This window comes from Brassica napus, chromosome A9, assembly GCF_020379485.1.
Source record: "Brassica napus cultivar Da-Ae chromosome A9, Da-Ae, whole genome shotgun sequence".
NCBI lineage: Eukaryota > Viridiplantae > Streptophyta > Magnoliopsida > Brassicales > Brassicaceae > Brassica > Brassica napus.
Genome location: NC_063442.1, coordinates 22,185,314 through 22,198,181, shown reverse-complemented (window position 1 = coordinate 22,198,181; position 12,868 = coordinate 22,185,314).

Below are 12,868 nucleotides of genomic sequence, written 5' to 3'. Positions count from 1 at the left end.
TCCTCGGCCTCGTACCCAGCGGGTTCAAGGAAACCCCTTATTCGCTTGATCAGGAAGACTCAGACGAACGGGGTCATGTCCTATGGCTGAGTATTACACGACGGTGTAATGTGGCAGTGACCCGAAGGACTGTGGGCTGTTGCGCGGTGACCCGAAGGACTGTGGGCCGCGGTCGGTTGAAAGTTCCTTCTTCTGGGCTTTGTGGTAGGGAGATAGGATATTGCCGATAGAGAGGAGGAACACGAAGTCACCAGGGCCCAGGTTAGAGTGTTGTGTTAGTGTGTCGTAGATATTCATAGTTATTGTTGTAATTGTGGGTGATTGATTTACTTGCAGGTTCTTGCTAAAGTCCTAACTCTGGTTTAGGTACCGGATTAGGCTTGGTGTGTATTTGGTTATTGTAGGCCTGATGTTGGCCTGTATGTGTTTGAGTGATAGGCTTGTGAAGGGTGGTGGATATTAAAGCTATGCGGTATCATTGGTTGGCCGATCATGTTCTTGTTTGATTGTTGGTCGATCGACTAATGATACTTGTATAGTCTAAGTGTCTAACACTACATGAGTACAGAACTCAGGCGTATATATGGTTAACTAGGGATTGGTTGTTGACTTGTTTTAATGCAGGTTCCCGTTACTTGAAGCTAGATCATGGCAGGAGGGCAAGTCTAACTTAGTAACGGTTTGCTTAGCCTTAGCTTTTATTGCATGCTAGGGCTAGATTGATTGTTATTTTGGGTTGTCTGGGTTAGAGTCTAGGTTGCGGGTAGAGGCCGCCAGCTCACTGAGTAATATTAGATTACTCATCCAACTCCGTTATCCTTTTTGCAGGTCGTTTTAGGCAGGGATTATCGGATAGCTTGGTGCTGGAGGTTAGGACCGCCGGTGTAGATTTTCATGCCTTTTGTAAACGGTATTGTGAATTGTTTTAAGTTGACTCGATTTGGCATTAGGCCGGGCCCAGTCTTGAATTATTCGAGGTATGAATATTTCTTGAATCAATAAAGTAAATGTTTTATATGTGCTTCATGAGTACTCTGATATTTGACTAGTCTGGTCTAACACAACGTTAGGTCGTAGTACGGGTTGAAAAGCCTTAGGCCTCGATCTAACAGAAAACGCTAACTCTTGGTACGGGTTGCAAAGCCTTATGCCTTGACGCAGCGGGATGAGTTAGCGGATGAACTGGTCTAGGTCGTGGAGTAAAGTTTGTGACTCTGACCGGATCATCCCTAGCCCGTCACGTAGCGCTTCCGGACCATGGTGTTGGGTTGGACGGTCAGTCATGTTCTTGTTTGATTGTTGGCTGGCCGATTGGCCTTTCATCTCCAACCCGTGGTATGGGTCGTTCGTCGGTCATGTTCTTGTTTGATTGTTGGCCGGTGGGTCGACCTATGCTTTGGATGGTTCGGGGGTGTTACAGAGGTGGTATCAGAGCATGGTTTCGTCCATGCTTCCGGAACTCATGATTTAATCGGTTTTCGCATTATTTTATCGAGTCAAAATAAGTCACAAAAGGCATTAGGGAAACCGGTCACGTCCAGCGATAGGATTTATGGTTTTAGGAATTAGGATTGAGATAGTGGAATCTAGAACTGTTAGGTTGCTTGGGTAGAACTGTTAGGTTGCTGGTTAGAATTGCGGTTAGGTTGCATTGTTAGTATTTTCTGGGTTAGTGGATAATTTGATTAATTGTCTACTAACTTGCATGTGAGGTGTTCTTTTGAGTTGCAGCGAGTAAGTGTGTTTGTTGATCGAAACTTTAAGGGATGAAAACCTTAAAGTGGAGGGAGTTCAAGGCCAAACCCAAACCCGAAGTGAAAGAGGAGAGACAGTTTCAGAGGGACTGGACAGTGGTATGGACTGGACAGATGGGAGGAAACAAGACTTCGTTGGGAAAGAACTTCATCAGTAGTTGGGAAGACGAAGATCGAGAAAGGATTTGAGGAATCTGGACAAGGATGATATCTACCGAAAGGACAAGATAGTATCACGGGCAATCAGTGTGTTATGGCAGAGCAACAATAAGAGATGATCCAGCGATCATTCAACAGAAGACAATTGTGGAGTCCTTGAAGAGGTCACTCAAGGAACAGTTGTGGACAGAGTAAAGAGGTTATGGAGACGAGTGGAGAATTTTGTGAAGACGAGCAATTGCGCAACTAAGAATTCGAGAACAAATTCTATTAAGGGGGGGGAGAATGTAAAAACCCGTTAAAAAAAAATAATTGTCGAGTATCTTTGTGGTGGCCGAGTCGCGGGCGATAATGATCGATCGAGAAGTTTTGAAGTACGAGGTGGGCAAAGAAGTGATCGTGAGTTAACTATGGGTCGAATAAGTTGGTCGACCATAGTTAGAAGATGCCTTAGATTAATGAGACGGACGTTTTGGAAGCATAACATTTCTGGAAGCACGACGGTTTAGAAGCTCGACGTTTGTGAAGAATAACGTTTCTTCAGCACGAAGTTTTCCGCAAAACATCGTATCAGCGGAATATTATTTTGAAGACATTGGAAGCATGACGGGACTTAAGCACGACGGGAAGCAAGCACGACGAGATCGAAGCACGACGGGAAAACCCGAAATTAGACTAAAACCCTAATTTCGGTATTATGCAAGTCTTCGATAAAGCCGAAGGATCGGGAAATATTTACCGCCAAGGTCAGACTTCAGATTGGAGTTTATTAAAAATATTAAACTCATCTGAATGGGAGAAGAAAAATATTCGGGATTAATCGCGGGTCAGAAATTTACCGGAAGGACCGAAATCAGGCCAACGGACCGAGAAGCTCGAGGTGGCTTGTTGCATGGTTTCAGAACGTGGTGTCAACTGTCCAGCAAGATGAGTGTCTACAGAAGCTCGAGGTGTCGCCGTGCATGTAAGCTGCACATGCAGCTTGACATGTAGAAGCACGAGGTGGATCGACCAAGCACGAGGTGCCTCCGCGCATGCAACCGAAGCATGCGGCCAGCCATGTGTGTGATGCTGTGGCGCCCTGCATGAGTTCTAGTCATGCAGACTGACATCTGGGAGGACTTTTGGCGTCCTGCATGTGTCCTGGACATGCAGCCAGCCATGTGGAGCACGAGGTGTCGCCGTGCATGCGTCCGGATCCATGCGGAGCGACACACGGGCGGCCACCAACCTGAATCTGATTGGCTGCTGTACTCTATAAATACCCCACGACCCCAGCTCATTTGATAACATCCAGACCTGTCCAAATCCAGTTAAAAACGTGAGAGAAAAGTAGAAAAAGAAAGCAAGTGATTCCGAGCTATTTCGAGAGTTTTAGAGAGTTTTCGAGATCAGTTCTCAACTGATTTTGAGTCATCGCCTTGGGAAGGTTCTGTCCAACTGAAGGTCAATCAAATGAAGATCAGCTCAGATGGGAATCAAGTCAACGTGGCCATATAGAAAGAGAGAGAGAAGCAAAGTGTCGACTTAGAGTGTAGTGTATTCTCACCGAGAAGGCAAGCTCCGTCCAATTGACGATTCTCTACGATTCTGACGCGGAAGCTCTGTCCAAATGATTCCGTCCAGGCCAGTAATATTCTGTGATGGTCAAGTGGAGGTGCTGTCCAGAGTTAGTTCAGATCCACGGGTTCAGATCAGTCAAATTTCTGCTCGATACTCCGTCAGGAAGTCGGAAGAACTGTCCAGAAGCTAGAGGAGGTTCTGTCCGAGTCCAGATCAGTCTGTCAAGGCCTGTCAGCTTCTTCATGGTGAAGCCGAGGTTCTGTCCAAATCGAGATCAGTCCAGTCCAGTCCAGTTAAGGCGTCCCTTGGGGTTTGGCCATGTCCTCTCCGATCAACCAGCGCTTCTCGCCTAGAACACTGTGAGTTGGTTTTGTGTGAATTCCACTTGGAATTTAGGATAGATCGAGTCGCATATAAATTAGAATGATCAAGTTTTTGAATGGTAGAGTCCTTAGGGTTATTTTATTTATAGAACCGGACTCAGTTTAGAAAGACCTAAGCTGAGATGAAAGGAATTAAGACTTAATTAATAACCTGATTAGGACTAAGGCTAGGATGCATCATTTTTTCTATTCTTGTGTGTTGATTTGGTTGAGTGCAGGTTCCCGTTATCTTTAAGGATAGTTTCATAGCAGGAGGCTGGACTATCTGGATAACGGTTTGATTTAATTGATTAGTATTGATTATTATTGCTTAGTTGTTTAGTAGTTAGTACTAAGGATCTTAGGCCATATAGGCCGGACTACTGGTACTATGGTGACTACTGGTACTATGGTTAGTCATGTCGAGTTGAGTGTTTAGTTAGGATCTGGAACTTTGGCTTGAGGTTAGGTTCTAGATTGAGTTTGTTTTGTTGTGAGTGTGCCGACAGTATGTGCAAAACCCGCCCATACTAGGCTTGTGTAGGGGTGATTAGTGTTTCCTCGGCCTCGTACCCAGCGGGTTCAAGGAAACCCCTTATTTGCTGGATCGGGAAGACTCAGACGAACGGGGTCATGTCCTATGGCTGAGTATTACACGACGGTGTAATGTGGCAGTGACCCAAAGGACTGTGGGCTGTCGCGCGGTGACCCGAAGGACTGTGGGCCGCGGTCGGTTGAAAGTTCCTTCTTCTGGGCTTTGTGGTAGGGAGATAGGATATTGCCGATAGAGAGGAGGAACATGAAGTCACCAGGGCCCAGGTTAGAGTGTTGTGTTAGTGTGTCATATATATTCATAGTTATTATTGTGATTGTGGGTGATTGATTTACTTGCAGGTTCTGGCTTAAGTCCTAACTCTGGTTTAGGTACCGGATTAGGCTTGGTGTGTATTTGGTTATTTTAGGCCTGATGTTGGCCTGTATGTGTTTGAGTGATAGGCTTGTGAAGGGTGGTGGATATTAAAGCTATGCGGTATCATTGGTTGGCCGATCATGTTCTTGTTTGATTGTTGGTCGATCGACTGATGATACTTGTATAGTCTAAGTGTCTAACACTACATGAGTAGAGAACTCAGGCATATATATGGTTAACTAGGGATTGGTTGTTGACTTGTTTTAATGCAGGTTCCCGTTACTTGAAGCTAGATCATGGCAGGAGGCCAAGTCTAACTTAGTAACGGTTTGCTTAGCCTTAGTTTTTATTGCATGCTAGGGCTAGATTGATTGTTATTTTGGGTTGTCTGGGTTAGATTCTAGGTTGCGGGTAGAGGCCGCCAGCTCACTGAGTGATATTAGATTACCCATCCAACTCCGTTATCCTTTTTGCAGGTCGCTTTAGGTAGGGATTATCGGATAGCTTGGTGCTGGAGGTTAGGACCGCCGGTGTAGATTTTCATGCCTTTTGTAAACGATATTGTGAATTGTGTTAGGTTGACTCGATTTGACATTAGGCCGGGCCCAGTCTTGAATTATTCGATGTATGAATATTTCTTGAATCAGTAAAGTAAATGTTTTATATGTTCTTCATGAGTACTCTGGTATTTGACTAGTCTGGTCTAACACAATGTTAGGTCGTAGTACGGGTTGAAAAGCCTTAGGCCTCGATCTAACGGAAAACGCTGACTCTTGGTACGGGTTGCAAAGCCTTATGCCTTGACGCAGCGGGATGAGTTAGCGGATGAACTGGTCTAGGTCGTGAAGTAAAGTTTGTGACTCTGACCGGATCATCCCTAGCCTGTCACGTAGCGCTTCCGGACCATGGTGTTGGGTTGGACGGTCAGTCATGTTCTTGTTTGATTGTTGGCTGGCCGATTGGCCTTTCATCTCCAACCCGTGGTATGGGTCGTTCGTCGGTCATGTTCTTGTTTGATTGTTGGCCGGTGGGTCGACCTACGCTTTGGATGGTTCGGGGGTGTTACAGAGGTTGTATCAGAGCATGGTTTCGTCCATGCTTCCGGAACTCATGATTTAATTGGTTTTCGCATTATTTTATCGAGTCAAAATAAGTCACAAAAGGCATTAGGGAAACCGGTCATGTCCAGCGATAGGATTTATGGTTTTAGGAATTAGGATTGAGATAGTGGAATCTAGAACTGTTAGGTTGCTTGGGTAGAACTGTTAGGTTGCTGGTTAGAATTGCGGTTAGGTTGCATTGTTAGTATTTGCTGGGTTAGTGGATAAATTGATTAATTGTCTACTAACTTGCATGTGAGGTGTTCTTTTGAGTTGCAGGGAGTAAGTGTGTTTGTTGATCGGAACTTTAAGGGATGAAAACCTTAAAGTGGAGGGAGTTCAAGGCCAAACCCAAACCCGAAGTGAAAGAGGAGAGACAGTTTCAGAGGGACTGGACAGTGGTATGGACTGGACAGATGGGAGGAAACAAGACTTCGTTGGGAATGAACTTCATCAGTAGTTGGGAAGACGAAGATCGAGAAAGGATTTGAGGAATCTGGACAAGGATGATATCTACCGAAAGGACAAGATAGTATCATGGGCAATCAGTGTGTTATGGCAGAGCAACAATAAGAGATGATCCAGCGATCATTCAACAGAAGACAATTGTGGAGTCCTTGAAGAGGACACTCAAGGAACAGTTGTGGACAGAGTAAATAGGTTATGGAGACGAGGATAATTTTGTGAAGACGATCAATTGCGCAACAAAGAATTCGAGAACGAATTCTATTAAGGGGGGTGGGAGAATGTAAAAACCCGTTAAAAAAAAGAGAATGGTCGAGTATCTTTGTGGTGGCCAAGTCGCGGGCGATAACGATCGATCGAGAAGTGAGTACGAGGTGGGCGAAGAAGTGATCGTGAGTTAACTATGGGTCGAATAAGTTGGTCGACCATAGTTAGAAGATGCCTTAGATTAATGAGACGGACGTTTTGGAAGCATAACATTTCTGGAAGCACGACGGTTTAGAAGCTCGACGTTTGTGAAGAATGACGTTTCTTCAGCATGAAGTTTTCCGCGAAACATCGTATCAGCGGAATATTATTTTGAAGACATTGGAAGCATGACGGGACTTAAGCACGACGGGAAGCAAGCACGACGAGATCGAAGCACGACGGGAAAACCTGAAATTAGACTAAAACCCTAATTTCGGTATTATGCAAGTCTTCGATGAAGCCAAAAGATCGGGAAATATTTACCGCCAAGGTCAGACTTCAGATTGGAGTTTATTAAAAATATTGAACTCATCTGAATGGGAGAAGAAAAATATTCGGGATTAATCGCGGGTCAGAAATTTACCGGAAGGACCGAAATCAGGCCAATGGACCGAGAAGCTCGAGGTGGCTTGTTGCATGGGTTCAGAACGTGGTGTCAACTGTCCAGCAAGATGAGTGTCTACGGAAGCTCGAGGTGTCGCCGTGCATGTAAGCTGCACATGCAGCTTGACATGTAGAAGCACGAGGTGGATCGACCAAGCACGAGGTGCCTCCGCGCATGCAACCGAAGCATGCGGCCAGCCATGTGTGTGATGCTGTGGTGCCCTGCATGAGTTCTAGTCATGCAGACTGACATCTGGGAGGACTTGTGGCGTCCTGCACGTGTCCTGGACATGCAGCCAGCCATCTGGAGCACGAGGTGTCGCCGTGCATGCGTCCGGATCCATGCGGAGCGACACACGGGTGGCCACCAACCTGAATCTGATTTGCTGCTGTATTCTATAAATACCCCACGACCCCAGTTCATTTGAGAACATCCAGACCTGTCCAAAGCCAGTTAAAAACGTGAGAGAAAAGTAGAAAAAGAAAGCAAGTGATTCCGAGCTATTTCGAGAGTTTTAGAGAGTTTTCGAGATCAGTTCTCAACTGATTTTGAGTCATCGTCTTGGGAAGGTTCTGTCCAACTGAAGGTCAATCAAATGAAGATCAGCTCAAATGGGAATCAAGTCAACGTGGCCATATAGAAAGAGAGAGAGAAGCAAAGTGTCGACTTAGAGTGTAGTGTATTCTCACCGAGAAGGCAAGCTCCGTCCAATTGACGATTCTCTACGATTCTGACGCGGAAGCTCTGTCCAAATGATTCCGTCCAGGCCAGTAATATTATGTGATGGTCAAGTGGAGGTGCTGTCCAGAGTTAGTTCAGATCCACGGGTTCAGATCAGTCAAATTTCTGCTCGATACTCCGTCAGGATGTCGGAAGAACTGTCCAGAAGCTAGAGGAGGTTCTGTCCGAGTCCAGATCAGTCTGTCAAGGCCTGTCAGCTTCTTCATGGTGAAGCCGAGGTTCTGTCCAAATCGAGATCAGTCCAGTCCAGTCCAGTTAAGGCGTCCCTTGGGTTTTGGCCATGTCCTCTCCGATCAACCAGCGCTTCTCGCCTAGAACACTGTGAGTTGGTTTTGTGTGAATTCCACTTGGAATTTAGGATAGATCGAGTCGCATATAGATTAGAATGATCAAGTTTTTGAATGGTAGACTCCTTAGGGTTATTTTATTTATAGAACCGGACTCAGTGTAGAAAGGCCTAAGCTGAGATGAAAGGAATTAAGACTTAATTAATAACCTGATTAGGACTAAGGCTAGGATGCATCATGTTTTCTGTTCTTGTGTGTTGATTTGGTTGAGTGCAGGTTCCCGTTATCTTTAAGGATAGTTTCATAGCAGGAGGCTGGACTATCTGGATAACGGTTTGATTTAATTGATTAGTATGGATTATTATTGCTTAGTTGTTTAGTAGTTAGTACTAAGGGCTTAGGCCATATAGGCCGGACTACTGGTACTATGGTTAGTCTTGTGGAGTCGAGTGTCTAGTTAGGATCTGGAACTTTGGCTTTTTGTTAGGTTCAAGATTGAGTTTGTTTTGTTGTGAGTGTGTCGACAGTATGTGCGAAACCCGCCCATACTAGGCTTGTGTAGGGGTGATTAGTGTTTCCTCGGTCTCGTACCCAGCGGGTTCAAGGAAACCCCTTATTCGCTGGATCGGGAAGAGTCAGACGAACGGGGTCATGTCCTATGGCTGAGAATTACTGTTGGGGTCAAAAATGGTTGCGACAAAGTTAACATTGAAAACGTCCGAGGAAGAAAACGAGAATTTCTCCGTTAAATACTTTTTTGAAATAAATTCTTTCTTACGAAAAACTTCGCGGAGGAAAAACGAGACACCCGACGAGAGCTCGAAAAAGGTCACTACGCAGCAACTGAGCTAGAGCCAAAGTTTGGTTGCTACGTAGCGACCGAGCATTCGTCCCGCTCGATCACTATGTAGCGTCCGATCGTCCATCCCGCTCGGTCACTATGTAGCGACCAAGCTCAGCCAAGCTCGGTCGCTACGTAGCGACCGAGCGTCCGTCCCGCTTGGTCGCTACGTAGCGACCGAGCTCGCAACCGAGCTCGAGCCAAAGCTCGGTCACTACGTAGTGACCGAGCATCCGTCTCGCTCGGTTGCTACGTAGCGACCGAGCTCGGCCAAGCTCAGTCGCTATGTAGCGACCGAGCGTCCGGTCCGCTCGATCGCTATGTAGCGACCGAGCTCTTCCGAAACGTCGATACGACACCAGTCCATGCGTCCTCGTCAAAACCTTCGATGCTATCTCCCGAAGACCGTAGCGAGCTCGATTTATGTTTTCCGCTATTCTAAATCATCGATCAAAATTTGCGGATTAAAACCGCGGAAAGTTCGTTCTTTATCGAATGAAATCGCAGTAAATGCTTCGAGTCGGAAGACGGCCCAAAGTGACCTGAAACACGACTCGAGGCCCATCCTATGATTTCTTAACTAAAAGCTCGTAAACCGCAGCATGGTTTACGCTTGGCGCGCAAGGAAAGATAAATGTCAAGTTTCCGCAGATAAATACGAAATTTTGAGGATAATTACGAAGATCGGGAAAATGGAATATCTCCATTTTTATGCTACAACGGCTTAAGGGCAGAAGAGTAAAAGCGTAAACCGACCTTGGAGCGAGTATATAAGGAGTCCTAGGCGAGAGGCATGGAGAGATACTTTTTCAGAAAAAACTTAGCACTTAGAGCATTTACGCAATTTTCCGTTTTTGTTATTTCGAGCTGTGACTCAATTAGGTTTAGCCATCTTAGGGTTGCTAGAACTAGGAATCTCGCCGACAGCTCTCGAGGCCAGGCTTATACCTTGTTGTAACGCTTATACGCAAATTCGGAATAAGATCTTCTTTGCTCTCTTTTCGATTTCTTATACTTTATCGTTATTATTCTCGTGTTCTGATTGGTTGACGTGTGGTAATTAGCAGATATCTGGGTCCTCTGGGAAATTAGGGTTTTCCAAGTTTCCTTACTTAGACGGAAATCGACAGTGCGAATTTCGGTTCCCACAGTTTGGCGCTAGAAGGAGGGGGACACAGATCAATCTAACCCGCAAAAGCCACTCAACGGTCAGGAACGATATGCAAGACTCGACGTGCGCAAATGTCATCTCATTCAAGGGGGGAGCAACAATCGATCGGGCCAAACCTCGAAACAATCTCCTTGTTATCGAGTTGACGATTCGAGATATCGATGTCGCTAAGGTGCTAATCGATACCGGAAGTTCGGCCGATATCATCTTCAAAGATACTCTCGAAAAAATCGGGATCAATCAATCCGAAGTTGCAAGATACCTTAGCCCACTGCTGGGACTTTCGGGGGAAACGACCATGGCCTACGGGTCAATTAATCTCGCTATCAAAGCCGGAACCGTGACGAAAGTCACAGAGTTTCTAGTCGTTGACCGTCCCGCGTCTTACAACGTTATCATGGGGACGCCATGGTTGAACGCCATGCGTGCAATCCCATCAACGTACCATCTTTGCCTCAAGTTCCCGACCCCTAACGGAGTCGAGGTAATATGGGGAAATCCGAGAGTGTCACAGGTGTGTTTCGCCGCAGAACTAAAACGAAAAAGACTGGTCCTCGAGATCACTCCTAGAAAAGTGGAGAAAAAGATCTCCAACAAAGATACGCGAAGTCAGGATTCGGCGGAACTCTTCTGGCAATCTCGTAACATCGCGGCCCTAGACGAAAAATGCGAGCCAACTTGCGAGCCCGTGGTAACAATCTGTCTTGACGAAGCATTCCCGGAATGCTGCATCAAGATCGGAGCCAATCTCCGCGAGCCTTTGAGGACATAACTCGTAGCCTGTCTTAAAAAGAATCTCAATACTTTCGCATGGGCTGCGGAAGATATGCCAGGGATCGACATTAACATAACATGTCACGAGCTGAATATCGACCCAATGTTCAAACCCGTCAAACAAAAAAGACGGAAGCTAGGACCCGAACATGCTCCTGCAGTAAACGACGAGGTCGAAAAGTTGCTTAAAGTCGGGTCGATAACAGAAGTAAGATATCCAAACTGGCTCGCCAACCCTGTAGTAGTCAAAAAGAAAAATGGAAAATGGCGAGTTTGCGTAGACTTTACCGACCTAAACAAAGCATGTCCAAAGGAGAGTTTCCCTCTACCACATATCGATCGATTGGTAGAAGCGACAGCGGGCAACGAGCTCTTATCCTTCATGGATGCCTTCTCAGGTTATAATCAAATTAGGATGAATCCCCACGATCGCGAGAAGATGGCGTTCATCACTGATCGCAGAACTTATTGCTATAAAGTAATGCCCTTCGGCCTCAAAAACGCTGGCGCGACTTACCAACGACTCGTAAACCGAATGTTCTCTAAACAGCTCGGAAAAACGATGAAGGTTTATATCGACGACATGCTCGTCAAATCCCTCAAAGAAAAAGATCACGTGTCACATCTCGAGGAATGTTTTGCTCAGTTAAATTCCCATAACATGAAGCTCAACCCAACAAAATGTAGATTCGCCGTGGTATCAGGGGAATTCCTCGGCTACTTGGTCACATACCGCGGCATCGAAGCAAATCCAAAACAGATCAACGCATTAATCAAGATGGCTTCTCCAAATAATAAGTGGGAAGTCCAAAGGCTGACCGGCAGGATCGCAGCGGTTAACCGATTTATTTCACGATCAACAGATAAGTGCCTGCCCTTCTACGATGTCTTGCGAGGAAATAAAAATTTCGAATGGTCGGAAGAATGCAAAAACGCCTTCCAACAACTGAAGCGTTATTTAGCTACTCCTCCAGTCCTCGCCAAACCCGTGGAAGGGGAGCCTTTATTCTTTTACATCGCTGTGTCGGCAACGGCCGTAAGTGGAGTCCTGATCAGGGAAGAACGCGGGGAGCAGAAACCTATTTTCTACATAAGCAAAACCTTGTTGGATGCCGAGTCTAGGTTCCCATTAATGGAAAAATTGACATGCGCGGTCGTAACATCGGCCCGAAAACTAAGACCATATTTCCAATCCCACACGATCGTCATCCTCACGACCTTTCCCCTACGGACAATTCTGCATAGCGCAAGTCAGTCAGGCCGACTGGCCAAGTGGGCGGTCGAACTGGGCGAGTACGACATCGAGTACCGACCAAGGACGAGCGCAAAATCACAAGTCGACGGATCCTCATCCAAGTAGGGATCGGGCATCAGAATCCGCCTCACGTCTCCAACGAGCGAGATCTTGGAACAATCGTTCAGGCTGGAATTCCATGCTTCAATTAACGAGGGCGAATACGAAGCACTCATCGCAGGGCTACGTTTGGCTCTCGGGTTAAAAATACGTAATCTCCACGCTTACTGCGACTCCCAGTTAGTGGCCAGTCAATTCAGCGGAGAGTATGAAGCCAGAGACGAACGGATGGACGCGTACCTCAAACTGGTACAAAGTCTAGCTCAAGATTTTGACTGTTTTGCCCTTACACGAATTCTCCGATCCGAGAACGTACAGGCAGACGCCCTCGCGGCCCCGGCATCAAGTTCCGACCCAGGACTTAAAAGGGTAATTCCAGTAGAGTTCATCGAACATCCGAGCATCGGACCACCGATCGTCTTCAATCTCATCGAAGGTCAAGATAACGACGAGGAAGAAGAAATTACGATTCAACCACAATCGGAGCAATCTGATTACGGCTGCGATACCACATGGCTTCAGACGATGCGAGAC